Raw genomic sequence first — 18,014 nt, forward strand, 5'->3', positions numbered from 1 at the left:
AAATTATGAGTTAACCAAATAGGGTGTTCTTAACACTTGAAAATTTCTCCTTGTCGTCTGCTGACAGTTACTGCCGGGCACATGCAAACTAGACTAGTTGAATGTTAACAATAAATAAGATTATTTAGTCCTACGTGGATTTTCCAAATGTTCTGTATGCCATTATATGCATTTTAATAACATAAATCTGCTGAACAAAATCATATATAGAATACTAAGGGGAATTGTTATGCACACAGATGAGCTAAACAATAATAAATATATACATATATATACACATATATATATACACATATATATATACATATATATACACATATATATATACATATATATATATATATATATACACATATATAATGCCAAGACCACTTGATGAGGAAAGGACAAAATTTGAAGGTAGCATCTATAGTCTAACATCTATTCTAGACCGGAAACTCAATCTAGATTCATGAATACAGAAGAGTAAAAAGAGCATTTGTTTTTTATTTTAAATGAAGATAATTCTTCAAAGTGAAGCTTAAAAGATACACTGCTATAATCCTACCAGTTCTTTTATTTTAAGCTCAATCATGCTGGGGATATTGTTTGACATTAATTGTGTTACTAAATCAGTTTAAAATGTGTCATTCTTGGTTTAAAGGAAATATATATTTTTAAAGTCTCATTTATCTAATAAGTAAATATCAGACACTTGAAACATCCCTAGAGAATTTTTTTTGCCTATGTTTATTTTACCTGAAAACCATGATATTAATTTTTTTCTATTCTAAGCCTTGTACCATAAGTTATTCTGAGACTTCTCCTTGGATATCCAAGATTAATGCAACTGTACATGTAGAAAAGACTTTGTTTTTTAAGAGTCTTATGGATTTCAGCAAAACTATATATGTGTGTATATATGTTATTAAAATCATAAGATTTATATTACATCTCTTTAAAAATGGTATACAGATATTAACCAATTCTTAACAAAGCCAGTCCCCTTGGTCAGAGGTGATGACCTTAGTAAGGCCAATGTAAATATCAATCCTGGCTTGTGTGAGCAGGGATTGGTTACTCATGCGCTGATTTAGCTAGTGTCCAAAGTAGTCTAAGAAAGCGCATGAATTTCCAGGTAGATGCAATATGTAAGTTACCTGGTGTCTACAGAATTCTCAAGATGATCAGAACTCAATCTAAGAAAAATTATAGATAACATATTCTTGCACATAAATGGAAGATTTGTCGTTAATATTAAGAAATGTCTAAGCAATGATGAAACATGTTTGCACAGTTTACACAAGATATGTTTTATGAATTTGCTATCAGAAATATTTTAGTTATTAATAAGGCTATAGTTATTCTTGTTTAAATCTTTCAAGTTCACATATATTCAAATATACAGTTTAATATGAATAAAATCTTGCTGTATGAGGTTGAAATATTGAGACTTATCTTTCTAGTGTGATTCATTTACTCTTAGGAAAATTTTTAATCATAAATTGCCTTATTTGTACTAGTCAGAATGTTATCAGTTTGGCAACATAGAAAACCTACTTCATAATTAAGGAAACAAAACATTTCAACAAGTATACATAGTAACTCGAAGCTAAATATACATGATTATGAGGTTACTTATTGCTTTGATTTAATTGTAATATGAAATCATTCATTCATTCAGACTGTCAATTAAAGTGATGTATCCCTTGAGTTTAATGCGAATAATCAGTTTTCCAGTTTTTGCATATTTACACTTAAATTTAATCATTTTAAGAATATTTAATGCACAGTTGATTTTCAGTAAAACTCAACTAATATTTATGATTTTAATTAGATATGATGATTTTTATCAAATATAACTTAAGAAATACTGTCCATAAATCTGTATTTCTGAGTGTTAGTTGCTAAAAAGTTATTTCACCAGCAGTTGAACTGCCCGGACTTAAAATATGACAACAAAGAGATCCCCTTTTGCTACTCTAATTCTACTAAATAAGCTCAGTTAGCCCTTTGCAGTTTTCTTTTTCTAACCTTAGCTACAAAATTCATATATTTGGAAGCTAACAAATAGAACAAAATAATCAAAGGAAAAGGACTGTATTTAGTTAAGTTCTGAGTCTAAGCACAAAACTGGGAAAGGCAAGGGAGACGGAACCAGAACTCATCACCGACTCGTGAAATGGTCTAAGTCAGGCATTTTGGGGGCCATGGGCACCTGCTGCCCCACAGTTCAGGAGAGACACAGATGCCACCTCTTGCTCCCTTAGCCTTCTCTCTGTGTCCCCAAGCCCGAGTTTTGATACTCTTTCTTGCTCCCATTTCAACTGAAATTATTCTCTATTTCACAATAAACTCAACTTAGAACAAAGGAAACCCACATTTCTTCATGCTATCATGTATGTACTTATTTTTAACATTTGGCAATTAAAAAATGTCATGGTTGGCCCAAGAATCAGTTACTTAGAAGTCAGGCACTTCAATACCACACAAGTGCTCAGTAATCACCTCCTATAAGCACTTCGGGTTAGACTGGATGATGCTCATTGGTGTTAATTCCACAATTTCTGTGAAACTACAGAGGAGGGGAGAGGAAACAGGAGAGCAGTTTAGAAAGTATCCCTGAAAAAAGAGGCCCTAAATAACGTATTTATCTTGATAAGCAAGATATATCAGTTCGTAGTACACAGGGATACATACTTCATTGCTGATACTTCTAATAACTAACTCAAAATGTATGAGTTTAAAGGAGATACTGTGATTGTAGGATAAACATACAAAATTAAAACACAATAACTTGTTTTAGGAGCTGAACTGCATGGTGACTAACTTTCTTATACCTGGAGTCTTACAGATTTATGTATATGTCCTGATTTATGTTGGAGTTTGAAAAATTTATCTTACGTTTAAGCTTTCTGTAACATCGTTTCAATATATAGAGTAGACATTGTATGTATAAATACTCACTGAGCAATTTTTGGACTAGTCATTAAATGTCTTCCAATGCCCCTTCTGTATGTGTGGCTACACCTACACATACTATGCAGCCAAATCTGTCCTGCAATGGCTTTTAGTACGTCCTATCTCTTTATTCTCGGTCCCTAAGGAAAAGCAACCCTAATTGGATTAATGTGTACTTTGATAATTTTGAAAAGTATCTTCTCAGCCCATTCAGACATCTGTTAAGAGCTCCATATATTTTTCAACAGAAAGGATCCAACCCCCTGCTCCTGCGAACTGTCTTCCTCCAGTGCTTCCTTCCTATGTGTCCCTCTCTGTCCGGTCCGACATCCTCTTTACTATGTCATGAGGGGAGAGCTGGCTTGGCATTTCCCTTCCAGACCCCTAACGTCCAATTACAACTCTTCCCCCTCATTGTCTGCACTTTTTATTATACTGGAATTTTTTTGATTTCCTGAAGGCCTCACGTTTTTCTCCCTCTTCGGGAGATATTTCCCCTCTTCCCTGCCTTTACTTCCCATCCTTTGAGTCTCATCTAAGAAGCGACTGCATTCCGGGATGCTTCTTGGACTTCACACCTGCCCTGGCTGCACCTTCCTGCCCGCTGGCTCTAGTTAAGCCTCTTAGAGGCTGTTTCCACACCTTTCCCTGCTCCACAAAACATGCTGTGTACTTCTAGTTCCTTGTTCAAGTCTTCTTTCTCTCCGCAAGGAGCCAGCAGAGCGTGAAACACGCCCGTTTTGTTTACGACAGTACCCTAGTGCCCAGCAGAATGTTTGACACAGCATGGTGCCTGCTGCATATTGCTAAAGAATTGTATCAGCTACTGAAGAATTAGGATCTATATTAGATCTCGTGGATGCTGAGGATTCTATTGTTCTGACACTTCTCAGTTTAGTTGGAGAGACTAATGGGAGCAAATAAAGGATAATAGGATTCTGCCTAGCAAAGACGGAATTACAAATTCAGGCAAATTAATATTATTTCTGATAGCTGAATTAACACTACGTGTTTATTCTTCTTGTGGGAATTTCTAATAATTCTTTCTTTTTGCACATGTGGCCCAAGATTTGGATTTTGTGAATATTCACTTACACTTAATTTTTTATTATATATTTATAGTTAATTTAACAGAATAGAGTCACATTTCTTAAATAACACCTTCTTCTTTGGTTTAATGTACATTAACCTTATGCTTCTTTTTAAATATATTTTATATAATTTCAAATGATTGAAATTTCCACATATATTGTTTAGGTGATCAATTAATATATAGACATGAACTATGTAACATGGGAGGATTCATAAATTAGGCCTGTTTTATCTACGTCTTTTATAAATTTCCAAAATCTCTGCAAAGTTCACTTTGAAATAATACCTGTTGTTTTTTCTTTCTGAATAAAAAGCTGTTCTTTTAAAACAAAAAGTAGTTGTTAATCAGAGGGGAAGGGGGTTGGGGGTAGGTCTAGGTAGCCAAGGGGAGATAAAGGGGGAGGGAAGAGACTGTGCTTTAGTTGATGCGTATACAATGCAGTGTGCAGATGGTTTTGTTGAGTTGTACACTTGAAATCTCTATGGTTTTGTCAACGAATATCACCCCAATAAATTCAATTTTAAAAAGTAATTGTTCTTGGCCAGTTTGGCTCAGTGGTTGAGTGTCAGCCTGTGGACCAGAGAGTCCCGGTTCGGTTCCCGATAGGAGCACGTACCACCAAAAAAAAAAAAAAAAAGTATCTAGTTGTTTGCCCTGGCCGGTTTGGCTCAGCGGTTAGAGCGTCCGCCTGCGGTCCAGAGAGACCCAGGTTCGGTTCCCGCTAAGGGCGCGTACCTTGGTTGCAATTTGTCCCAGGCTCTGGTTGGGTCGTGTGGGTGGCAACCACTCGATGTGTCACTTTCACGTCGATGTTTCTCTCTCTCTCTCCCCCTCCCACTCTATCTGAACAAAATATCGAAAAATGTCCTCGGGTGAGGATAAAAATAAATAAATAAATAAATAAATTTTTAAAAAAATAAAAAGTAATTGTTAAAATCAATAGAAATATGTACCACATTTCCTCTGGCATCATAAAATATCTGTAAGTTAGGCTTGTAAAATCTTGACTTCACTAGAAAGTACATCTATTTTATTTATATCCAATGACCATAATCAAAACTGTTTGGCCTTTTTTTTTTTTTTAATAATCTCAGATCATAAAAAACCAAACATTTTTCCTAAATTTAAAGGACGTAAAAGACTTGCCTTCACATTAACAATCTATTTAAAAAAATTTTTTTTTTCTTTATTGATTTTTTGTTGTTGTTGTTCAGGTAGAGTGGGAGGGAGAGAGAGGAACAGAGAGAGAGAGAGAAACATCGACGTGAAGGGACACATCGAGTGGCTGTCACCCGCACAACCGACCAGGGCCGGGGACAAACTGCAACCGAAGTACATGCCCTTAGCGGGAACCGAACCCGGGTCTCTCAGGACCGCAGGCCGACGCTCTAACCGCTGAACCAAACCGGCCAGGGCTCTTTATTGATTTTTACAGAGAGAGAAAAGGGAGAGAGTTAGGGTTAGGGTTAGAGAGAGAAAAACATTGATGAGAGAGAACATTGATTGGCTACCTCCTGCATGCCCCCCACAGGGGATTTGGCCCACAACCTGGGCATGTGCCCTGACCAGGAATTGAACCAGTGACCTCTTGGTGCATGGGTCAATGCTCAACCACTGAGCCACACTGGCCAGGCACACATTAACAATTTTTTTATTTCTAATTTAAAAATATCTTCTTTCTGCTTCCTAGATATTTGAAGATACAAGTTAAATTTAAAGTTATTTATTTATTCAACAAATATTTATTGAACACTGATGGTATGCCAAGCACATATATATGATGTTACTGCTTTAGCATTGGGAAAGAAATTTAAAGATCAATTAAATATCTTTATTTTGCAAAAGAGGAAACACAGGCTTAGTGAGGGTACATGACTTCTTAAGGGCTACACCATAACTCAATGGGAGTTGGGAATATAACTTGGTTCAGTTGCTTTTCATATCCCCTTATATTCTGCCTGGTGGATTTTAGACTGGGATTGTTAAAATATATTGCTCTTTTAAAACATGTGGTTAATGTTACGATAGCATCCCCTTCTCTACAGGGAATACATTTTCAAACTCACAGACAATGCTTGAAACCAAGGATAGTACCAAATTAAGTTTTTTTTCTCTATACATGCATACCTATGATAAAGTTTAATTTATAACAGGCACAGTGAGAGAGTAACAATAATAACCAATAATAAAATATAACAATATACTATAGTCACAGTTATGTGAGTACGGTCTCTTTCTGTCTGTTCTCTCTCTCTCTCTCTCTCTCTCTCTCTCTCTCTCTAATAAACAGTCTGATAACTACTGAATGACTTTGGGCCGGTAGCATGTACAGTATGGATACACTGTGCAATAGAATAATTCACTGTCGGGTGGGCCTAACATGAAGGTGTCTGATTTTATCAGGATGCTTAGATTGGTACACAATTTTAATGTATGGACTGCTTATTTCTGGAATTTTTCATTTAATATTTTGAAATGCTGCTGACCATGGGTAACTGAAAATTTCAGAAGTATTGACAGGTAATGTGCAGACTTGGAATTGGGTGGGGTGTGGGGGGACCACCACAATATTTGTTTAGTAACTCACCACTCAAAGCATTATAATGCCTGTCATTCTCATGATTGGAACTTAAATATTTTCTCAAGCTTTTTAAAATTGCATCACGTGTTCTAGGACTCAATAAATTTCCTACTAACACAATTCTTAGACTTAGTGATAGCACATAGTAAGTGGAAGTGCTCATTTATTAAATATTGAGGTGGATTAGGAATGAATATTTATTGGGCCTTTCCTATATATTGTAATTTATAGGTGAGATAACTAAAGCTCAGGATGGCTAATTAACATGCTCCCCTTTGTACTATGAGTCGGTGGGGTTGCTGACAGTTGATTCCAGATCGATGAGCCCCATCTCTGTCCTTCCCTCCATGCTTGGCTGTCAGGACTTGCATGTGTCTCTCCTAGGATGACAATTTGCAACCCCATCACTCATTTGGGTACTTAGCACATCACCTGTCAATAACTTCAAAAATTCACAACAGTCTACTTACAGCTACTTAGGAATATACAATTGGAAAAACAAAGTGTTTTTTTTTTTTTACCAGTTTTTTTACTTTGTCCTTAGCCATTATACTTATACAATGTTTATAGACACTTCCAGATACACTGGGGGAAAATCTCACTCTGAGTGGAGAAAATAAAGTGGCAATACAAACAATTAAGAAATCAATCCTATTTAGATAGAAGGCTTATTTACATTTATTAGCACACAATGAACTTTTGATAAATTCTAAAATCAGCCACAATTCCAATTTTGATTTAACGTGAGACATTTGGCGAGCCTCTTCATTTCTTGGGCAGTGTGTGGTTGAACAGAGTTACTAAATGATATCCGAAGACTTTTACACTGTAATGGTCTTAAATTAAACTTTACCACTGTTGAGATCTTTATGCAAGTATTGCATACATTTGATTTCTTATGCATATCTTTATTTCTAATCCTTAAAGATTAGAAATAAGGTTTATTTATTTATTTATATTTGTTGATACTCACCTGAGGATATTTTTCTATTGATTTTTTTTAGATAGAGTGGAAAGGAAGGGGGGGATATCAATGTGAGAGACACATCTATTGGTTGCCTTCTGCACGACCTAGGCTGGGGATCAAACCTGCAACCCAGGTATGTACCCTTGACCGGGAATCAAACCCTTAACTCTTTGGTCTACGTAGCCGATGCTCTAACAGATGAGCCAAACCAGTTATGGTGAAAGACCTGTAAGTTTAATGTTGGAGTGGATATTCTCTAGTCTAGACAGTTCAGTAGAATGGAGCAATACATGATCTCAATTATTTGTGGAATATAATGAACAAAAAAAGCTAATGAACAAAATAGACCCAGAGACATAGAAAGGAGTATGGTTCAGACTGACAAACCTTGGGGTGCGGGGGTGGTGGAGGATAAGATGAACCAAAGAACTTATATGCATGTATGCATAACCAATGGAGATAGACAACAATGCTTGGGGTGGGGGGTGCAGGATAGGGAAGAAGGTATCTGGGGGGAAAGGAAAAGCATCTGTAACAAAAATAAATAAAAAGAGCTTGGCATATGGGAAGCAGTCAATAAATGTTAGCTTTTTAGAAAACCAAACCAAACCAAAAAAAAAGCTAAGAGTCAGGTCTAGATTCAAACTCTATTCTTTTTTTTTTTTTTTGTCCTTTAGTAATTGCTTAACCTCAGAGGGTCATTATGAAGATTAAATAAAATATTCCATGTAAAACACTTAGCACGTACTAGGCAATAATAGGCACACACATTTTAACTGTTAATATTAAATCTTATTACTCTGTGTTAACATATTTATAGTGCTTAGCAAATGGTAAACACTGAAGCTATTATTACTCTAATATATAAATTACTTTTCTTTTTTTTTCAGAAAATTAGTCTTTATTTATAATATAATGTGGATTTAGTTCCATATTAAAGTTTTTGCAGAAATTTACAAGAATTTTTTTTGTTACCTAAACCTAATTTTCCATATTTAAAAATGTCTTTATTTAGCTTCAAAGGGAGAGACTTTCAATTAAAAAGAAATGGGTTTGGGTAGCTTACAGCTGATTTCTGGGCCGCCTGCAGTACATATTGACTATTGTTTATTCACTTACAAATATGTAATCACCATAGGGATTACCTCAAACTGTTTTTCTTGATCTTTAAAAATAAATATTAGAATTATATTACTGTGAACAAAACTAAACAATAATACATTTACTCTAGTCTCTTGGCACTGGTTTCTGGTATTTGGCAGCATTTCAATACAGCTAATCAATTTAAGACATCATTGATTAAGTTGAACAAAAGATGATATTGATTGCAGGCAGTAACCAATAAACAGGCTAATGTGCCATGGTTATCATAGGTCATTGTTAACTACTCATTTAACTTGACAGAGTTATTATTATTAAATATAGAGTTTCAGAGATACTCATGTTTTAATATTTTAAAAATTTTTAGCAAAAAATATACTTAATTTCAATATAAGCATTTTAATTCTTTTAAGAGATATATAAAACAGTAAACCTTGTTTTTGAATATAGGTTGATATGCTTAAACTCCAAATGTTAAAGGCTTCTTACAGGTTTTATTGGAAATGGCTTCTTATGTAATTTAAACAATTATACGTAATATTAGACATAGTGATCAGTTAAGTTTGAAGTTGTTCAAATCAGTCATAAAATGTAATTCATAATAACTATTACTTACATAAAATTATTTTCAATATATTGTTTTAATAGAGCTAATTTTCTAAACTTCTGGTCCTTATATAAAAAAATCATAATTATGATTATAGGTTTATATTGAATTGTGACTTAAGATTTTATGATGTGATTTCAATTCTTATTTAATTCCCTAAATATTAGGCAAATTAAGGAAAAATGATTGGGCTTAGTTTATAATTTATTGAAATCACTCTTTCTGTAAAAGTAAAATAATAGATGATCGGTACTTGAGAGTTTAGGAGAGATAGAACATACCAGGAATAATTAATTTAATTTAGAGGTTTTGGGAGAGGAAATGAACATTTATACAATTAAGTTGCTTTTTTAAGTATTGAAAGAGAGCAGTTATTAATGAAAAATATAATAATTTTTTGTTAGCAAAGAAAAAATTTAAAAATTGAATTAAATTGGTATGTTCATGAACATGTTTTTGGTTTGGCTTGAATAATGTGTGAAGACCATTATCAAAGACACATTTTAAAATTTTAAAAATAGTGATAAATGGAAATTGGAAAATATATTAGCAGGGTGCTCTAAAGATCAGTGCTAGATCTGTTTTGATTTAACACTATAATTAGTGATACGGAACAGTGATTAAACAGAGTATAGCATTGAAATACACAGATAATCCCAATTTAAAAGGTGTTACAGACATCTGAGTGGTCTATGTAAATATGCAAAAAAAGCTTAGATAATTTAGAGATTTCAGGGTGAATAAAATGAGATTAACTTTGTAGAAAAGAAAATCTGATTTTGAGATCTGTTTTTAGTAAACACTAAAATGCTCAACAAATGTAATTGATGATATATGTCCACTTACAATTTTTCATAGTAAAAAGTATCACAGAATAGGTAAAAAAGAAGGCTCTGTCATTTTAAATTTTTATTGATGATACTTTTAATTATTATAACTAGACAGTTTAGCAAGTTGCTTTTTCATTGTGGTCAATACATTATTTTTTTTTGAAGCAGTATATAATTATCTTTAAACTCAAGGAAGATTTATTTTTAAAAGATTTTGTTTTGAGCCTTTTTAAATGTTTATTATTAAGGAAAATGTTGATGGCCATTTTAACCAATTAATTTGCTAACTAAAGATCTTAAGTAGAAAATGTGTATAATGTCTACCAAAGCTGAAGAAGGATACCATTTGGTAATATAGATAGTGGTTTATATTAAAAAAATCTGCTTTCTCATTTTGTATCTACCCTTAGACAGTAAAACTACCCTGGCCATCTAAAAGAATCTTTAATAAATATAGAGAATGTCTTCTTTAAGATGGAGTGTAAATACAATATTAAAAATATTTCTGAACAATGTTATTTGTACTTCAGGGTTATAAAAGTCATAAAAATATTTAAGTTACATAAAAAAGTCATCATTTTAAGTCTATTCACTAAATTACAGGATTTGTATGAAACAAATTAAAAACTTGGTGCATTAACCCATGGTGATGGAAAGTATGTTATCAATTTTGATAGCGTGTATATGTTTAGACATTCATGATATATACCACCCTTTGCTTTAAATTTTCCTTAAGAAAAAAATAAAACATCATCATTTAGACTATAAATGTAAAATGCTTATGGTGCATTATTCCACCTCCCATGATTAGGGACAGAATGCAGACATGCCACAATAATGTTTTTTATTTCTACTGTTTGAACCATATTAATGAGAACATCATTTTTGAGAACTAATTATTTCTATTTGTCTTGTGTCACACTTTCTAATTCCCCTATATTAGCACAGCCAAAGCAAATTAATTGCTTTTCCAGCAGTTGAACCTTGTCCAAGAATGAGCTCACATTCCCTTCCAGTTTCCCTGTTTCTGGGAGTACATTGTGTCAGAAATTTCTCTTGATACTAAACATAGTCTAGAGAATATCTTTACAGATTTCTGTGTGCTCACTTGATGAAATTTATAAGTTTAAGTGACCCGCCAGGAAAGATAAAGTTCTTAGCTGCAAGATTATACATCAAAACAGTTAAAGTGAAATTAAAATTAAATGAATGAATCTCACTGAAGCAAAAAAAGCAGTAATTAATGGTTCCCTTAATTGTCTTCATAAAATATTTGCATGGGTCTAATTTGCATAATTTGCATGTATTAATTAATCTTTCAAAGGAATTTTGTGCTGAGAGAAGCCAAAAAATCTCTTTGTTTTATTTAACATCTAATGAAATATTTATCTTCTTTAATGAACTTCTCATCTTCATTAAAATAAAAATTGCACAAGTTTGTATGTTTTAAATGCTTTTATAATTGAAGTATTAAAAAAATCTCTTTAGACTTACAACAACTGAAAAACAAACACATTATTTACCATTTGGTATCATTTTAACAACAGCAACATTAAAAAAAAAAAAGAACGAAAGCCTAATTTTGCTTTCTCAAATGTGGCAAAGCATTTGGTAAATAACTGTAACTATTGAGTATTAAAAGTAAGGTTGACAAAGGCCTGATCATTTCTTTTAATGGTGGTGTTATTTTTAGGCTGAAAGAGTGAGGAACAAGTGGGCACATATGAGGAAAATCAGTATGTTTAATTGCTTGGGAAATGGTTCATTGGTTGAAAATATTTTCACTGGCTGAAAGAAATTAGTCTGTTAAAATCCCCAAAATCCATTTGCTATTATTGACTACTGCTGATTGACTGACACCATTTTCTGGCAGAAGCTCTACAGTTTCAACTTTGTTTTAAACCTACCTGCTGGAGATTTGCAGCAGGGGCTTCTCCTCTCGCAAACTAAGAGATCACAGTGACAATCAACAGCCGAGCCTTGGAAGGGATGAAATCCAGGATTTCATCAAGTGCCAAATGGTACATATTCAAGAAGACTGAGTGACAGTGTTTAGAGACAGAGCTTTGAAGATAAAAAATATATATAAAGAATGGGAAATGGGTTTGTTCACAGTATTCATTTTGGGTCAGCAAAGGTGAACATCAAAACAACTTTTTTTACGAAGAACATCAGCTAACATTTCTAAAGCAATTTGAAGTTTGCTCAGCCTTTTCTCATACGTTATTTTTGTTGATCTTCACGGCAGGTCCATTTTATGCTATTTGAGGACACTGAGGCACACAGAGGTGAAGCAAATTGCTTGGCGTCAAACTGTGAACTCAGCACCTCTGAGTGCCTTTGACTCCATATACCTTGCTCCTACATGACACCCATCTTTTATCTCATGATAATTTATGAAGTGGTTATGAATGGATAAATGTTAAACTAGATAATGAGGATGGCACCCATATATAAGGATAAAGATTCAAAAGGCAACCGTGTAGTTCTTTCCATGTCAAGTTTAGTAATATGATAAAATCAATCAATTTGACTTTGGTTTTCTATACAGTTTATCTTTAGGGAAGCTGAAAGGTGTTTCCATTAGGTAACAATTATTCCTTAGCCCTGCAACTGCTTTTGTCATTTACAAGTTCTCATGAAGTTTCCTCTAATATAAAAAAGGCAAATAAATCCATTAGGCTACAAAGATTATTATGAATCAGTTACACAATAAATGTCAATACAGATTTTCTCTAGTATTAACATTGATAATTTATTTAAATGACTGATTTCTAAAAAATTAAAACTAACATTAGGATGACTCAGGCCCAGAAGAGCCCTGGTAGGCAGGGAGCCCTAGACGGGTGTCAATGCTTCTGTTCATTAGCGCTGTGACCCTGGTAACTCACTCTAACTGCTGAGACCTGCTCTATTACCGATATCTTTATCCTATCAAAATTGCAAAGACATCTAATTTTTATTAGAACACACACACACACACAAACACACAGGGTGTCCATGGTTCATTATGGATGCGTGGATTCTGGAATCAGACTACTGGGGTTCACATCTCCATGCTGCTGTTTATTAGTTGTATAACACTGAGTGTGTATTCAGACTTTTTGATTTTGGGGGTTCCTAATCTATAAAACACAGATATTGATCATAATATCCACCTCAAAGAGCTGTATGGGCATTAAGTTAATGAGTATATAAGAAGAATTTAGAACAGTGCCTGGTAGAGTCTAACTTATAGCAAGAATGTGCTATTTTTACCATTATGCACCAATTTAAGGTGATGGCACTTATAGTAGTATTCATTTATGGTAAAAATTAAATATTATTCGAATGAAAAAAATGTGTCTCAAGCCAATAAATATATTTTTCTTATGCGACACATGCTTTTCCTTTTAGCATTTTCTAAGGTAGAAAATAAAAATACTACTTACCAGATTTTCCAAAGCATTAAGAAAATTAATGACAGAGTGCGAATTGAAATGTTTATGTCAATTGACGCAATGTAACTTAAGGAGATTTATTTGCAGCCACCTATTCTGTATGATTATTCATCATTTTTAAAATTAAATAAAAGATAAACCAATTATTTTTTTGCTCATTTAAGATGGAAGCATTAGAGCCTCTTAATTTTTTTTATTATATTTTGGCAAATTTTTCTTAATATGGTTTGTATTTTCATATAGTGTGGAGTAGCTACATACTCCTCTAATTCATATATAATCATACTCCAGAGATAGTAAATCTCAAAACATAGTTCCACTTAAGCTTACTAATTACACCTATAAAACGATGAATGATGGCTACAAATTATTGGATCTGACTCTCATTCTTTATTTATTTCTCCCTGGGAGAAAGAGCACTCGATGGGGAGATTTTAGAGCATAAATTAGTCCCATACATAATCAGGTGTGCTGTGTTTTATTTTGAGATTCCATACTGTGGTTTTACATTTACTTACAGAATTCCCATTTGAACAGATTAAGAAGTAATTATTTGATTTTCATGATAAAATGATATTTACTTGTATTAAAAATTTTAGTGTATTTTTTTTTTTTTATCCTCACCCGAGGACATTTTTTCTTTTTTCTTTTTGTTCAGATAGAGTGGGAGGGAGAGAAAGACAGAGAGAGAGAGAAACAGCGACGTGAAAGGGACACATCGAGTGGCTGCCACCCGCACGACCAACCAGGGCCGGGGACAAACTGCAACCGAGGTACATGCCCCCTTAGGGGGAACCGAACCCGGGTCTCTCCCGACCACAGGCCGACGCTCCAACTGCCGAGCCAAACCGGCCAGGGCTTTAGTGTATGTTTTAATGAATTACACTGGTTAATATAATTTCAGGCTATCTAGTTCCAAGTTATCAGTCTTTTGATTGGTTTTATAAACTGTTCCAGAAAAGTCATGTGAAATGTTGCAGCCTACGCCTATCCTTGGTTTAAAAGTTGGGAATAAAGAGAAATTTTACAAATGAGAAAAGTAGATTAGATCTAAGATAACACAAATGGAAAGTATATTTCTCTTCAAAATCTAACAGATAGTTCTGAGTTCCGGCCAGCTCTTGCCCAAATGGGACCATAAGCTCAGTACTCTCACATTTGTTTTCTGAGGGAACTCAGAGATACACATTTTTGTGTAAAATTACAGATTTTTGAAAAATACTGCTGAAACCTGAACAAGATATTTACTTATTTTCTGTGAAACAGAAAAGAAGTTTTCTCAATCACCACCCCCCAAAATAGAATAGCAGATAAACCAAACCAAATTGAAAATAAAAGTTAAGTCACAAGTAAAGAGAATGGCTCTCCTAGCTTTGCAGAATGAATACAACAACTTCACCTACTACTTGGAATTCAGACCTCCTTTGGAAATACTATTTCAAGGCCCGCTTGTTCACATGTTTCTTCCAATGTATGCAAGCAAATTAATCCCCTTGTGTTGGGCATGGAAGTGATATGGTATTTCAGAGGATTAAAAATGTCCAATTTTTTATTTTTTTAATTATAATTATACTCCTTAAATTATGAGAATGAGAACCATCTAAAGAAATTACGAAAGTACTTTAATGTTCTTTTGTTTTTTGTTGTTTGTTTTTAATTATTCTTATTAATTTATTTTTGTTACAGATGTTTCTCCTTTTTCCTCCATTGACCCCCTCCTCCCCCATCCCCCACCTCATCATCCCCAGCTTTATTGTCCATGTCCATTGGTTATGCATAGATGTATATAAGTTCTGTGGTTTATCTCCCCCCCACCATCACCCTCTCTACTGAGGTTTTTCAGTCTGTACCCTTCTTCTGTGTCTCTGGATCTATTTTGATCATCAGTTTGTTTAGTTCATTATATTTCACAGATAAGTGAGATTGTGGGATATTTTTCTTTCTCTGCTTGGCTTGTTTTGCTTGGCATAATACTCTCCAGGCCCTCCATGTTGTCTCAAAAGATAAGAGATCTTTCTTTCTTACAGCTGCATAGTACTCCATTGTGTATATGTACCAACGCTTTTTTATCCATTCGTCTACTGATGGACATTTGGGCTTTTTCCAGATCTTAGCTATTGTAAATACTGCTGCTATGAACATGGGGGTACATATATTCTTTCTGATTGGTGTTTCAGGCTTCTTAGGGTATATTCCTAGAAATGGGATCACTGGGTCAAATGGCAGTTCAATCTTTAATTTTTTGAGTTAACATCATATTGTTTTCCATAGTGGCTGCACCAGTCTGCATTCCCACCAGCAGTGTAATAGAGTCCCCTTTTCTCCACACCCTTGCCAACATTTGTTGTTTGATGATTTGTTGACGGCAGCCATTCTGACAGGTGTGAGGTGATACCTCATTGTTGTGTTAATTTACATCTCTCTGATGATTAGTGATATTGAACATTTTTTCATATGTCTCTTGGCCATTTGCATGTCCTGTTAGGAGAAGTGTCTCTTTAGGTTCTCTGCCAAGGTACTTTAAAAGTTTGTTGAATTACATAATATAGCTCATAGACTTGTATTTTCCAAAGTAGTCAGAACCAATCTTGGTTAATGTAGCCAAGTCTTAATGAATGATAAGAGTGAAATAAATCTGAAAAACAAAGAGAAAATTGTTAGTGGCAAAGCATTCATCTATTTATAGTCTGCCTTTTGGAATAAATTTTTTATAATCCTTCTTATCTTTCCCAGGGGAGATTTTATTGAGATATGATATCATTACACTAACTTTCCAAGGGTTATCAGCATCAGAATAAGAAAGTGGCTATAAAAAAACTATTTCTCCATATCATTTGGTTCCATTATTTGTAGATACTTCACTGTAAGTTTACAATGACAATTTAAAATGCAGAGAAAATTCAACTGGTGAATTAACTGCTCCTTGTTATCCTACCAATACAGTAAAGGAGGGCAGATGGCCCATTGCCCTGAATTCATTTGGTTCAGACTAGACAGCAACATCTCAGTGGCTCTCAAAAAGTTACCACTGGCAAGTCCAAGTCCAGGCATGAGATTATCATCAACAAACCATGGCTAACACTCCAAAAGACCATCCATCCAAAGGAAGTGTAGAGACACTAAAGAACATGAGCTATCGTGTTAACAATAGAGCAAACCTCATTTTGATCTAAAGCTGGGAATAGCATATAACTTAGTTCCCACATTCTCTCATTTCATAATTTCACATCCACAACAAAACTCTCAGCTGACTAACTCCAAAAATACTGATAGCGTTCATCTGCACAGTGAAAATGCTTTGAAAATTAATGCTGGCGTGATTATAAACACAAAAAGTAGGTGAATATTTTTAAGAGATTTATATACTTAAGTGCCAGTATAGCTAGATTTTTTTTAAGTCACATACAAGTTGATTTCCTAAATTAATATTCTAATATTTATTTATAATTTTCCACTTTGATCTCAAATGCAGTTCTTGGTTGCCTTGTTATGAATAGTATTTCAATGTGAGATTGTATTCCTTTGTGAGAAAATTAGAACGTAGGCATCTATTTAAACTCAACCATTCACATAGAAAGGCTGTGAATCCACAACCCAGTAGGCTCCATCGCACGTTATTTTTACAAAACAAAGGAAATGCATACACTTTTCTAATTATTATCTTAATGTTAAAATTTTATATTCAACAGAGGTGAAATTTTATCTTCTCATTCCAAAACTTTTATATTTTAACACTTGGAGTGATGCTTTTATATGAAATTTTAGGGAATAAGTATGCCTGAAATTTTAGCAATACTTAATGTGATCAATGACTATAGGGTTCTAAAAGACTTGAAAATAATTGGCTTTGATTATTGTTTTTACTCTTGGCAGTATTTATGATTCTTAATAAAATGAGTTAGCCAAGTGACAAACTTACATGAATATATAAAACCAGACTTCTCTTTTGTTGTTGTTGTTTTTGGCTTTTAATTTTAGTTCCTTCTTTAGTGTGGTATTGTCTTCTTTCTCTTTATGCCATTAACTGGAGGTTTTCATTTTCATATGATTGTGCTAATAAATAAAAATACAAAATGATATCATGGACAGTTTTAGAAGCTCCAAATCATAAAATTTAAGTTATAATTGCCAGGATTGCTGTTCTCATTATTTTAATGTATATATTTTTTATCAGATATCTCTTCTTGAAACTCTTCTGACCACCACAAATGTATAAAATACGTGTTGCAGTGTGGAATAAAAAAAATACATAGATGAACACACTCTTCCAACACGGCTTGCAATATGCTATCAGTGTCCTTCTCTGAGAGTCATCGCATGAACAGTTTGGGAAAACAAACTTGAAAATGCTGTCTGTGAAAAATGAATATCATATTAAAAACATATATCCTTATAAATTGTCAAAGTCCATGTTTAGTATTTTAAAGACTCCAAAAGTCCTGCATTAAAGAAAAA

The 18,014-nt window shown here is 33.7% G+C and overlaps 1 protein-coding gene across 1 annotated transcript in view; it reads left to right on the forward strand.

The window, feature by feature from the left end:
• Window positions 1-18,014, forward strand: part of DACH1 (dachshund family transcription factor 1) — a 410,092-nt gene that overhangs the window by 375,773 nt on the left and 16,305 nt on the right. The window lies entirely within an intron of this gene.

Source organism: Molossus molossus, unplaced genomic scaffold (genome assembly GCF_014108415.1).
Source record: "Molossus molossus isolate mMolMol1 unplaced genomic scaffold, mMolMol1.p scaffold_m16_p_9, whole genome shotgun sequence".
Taxonomy (NCBI): Eukaryota; Metazoa; Chordata; class Mammalia; order Chiroptera; family Molossidae; genus Molossus; species Molossus molossus.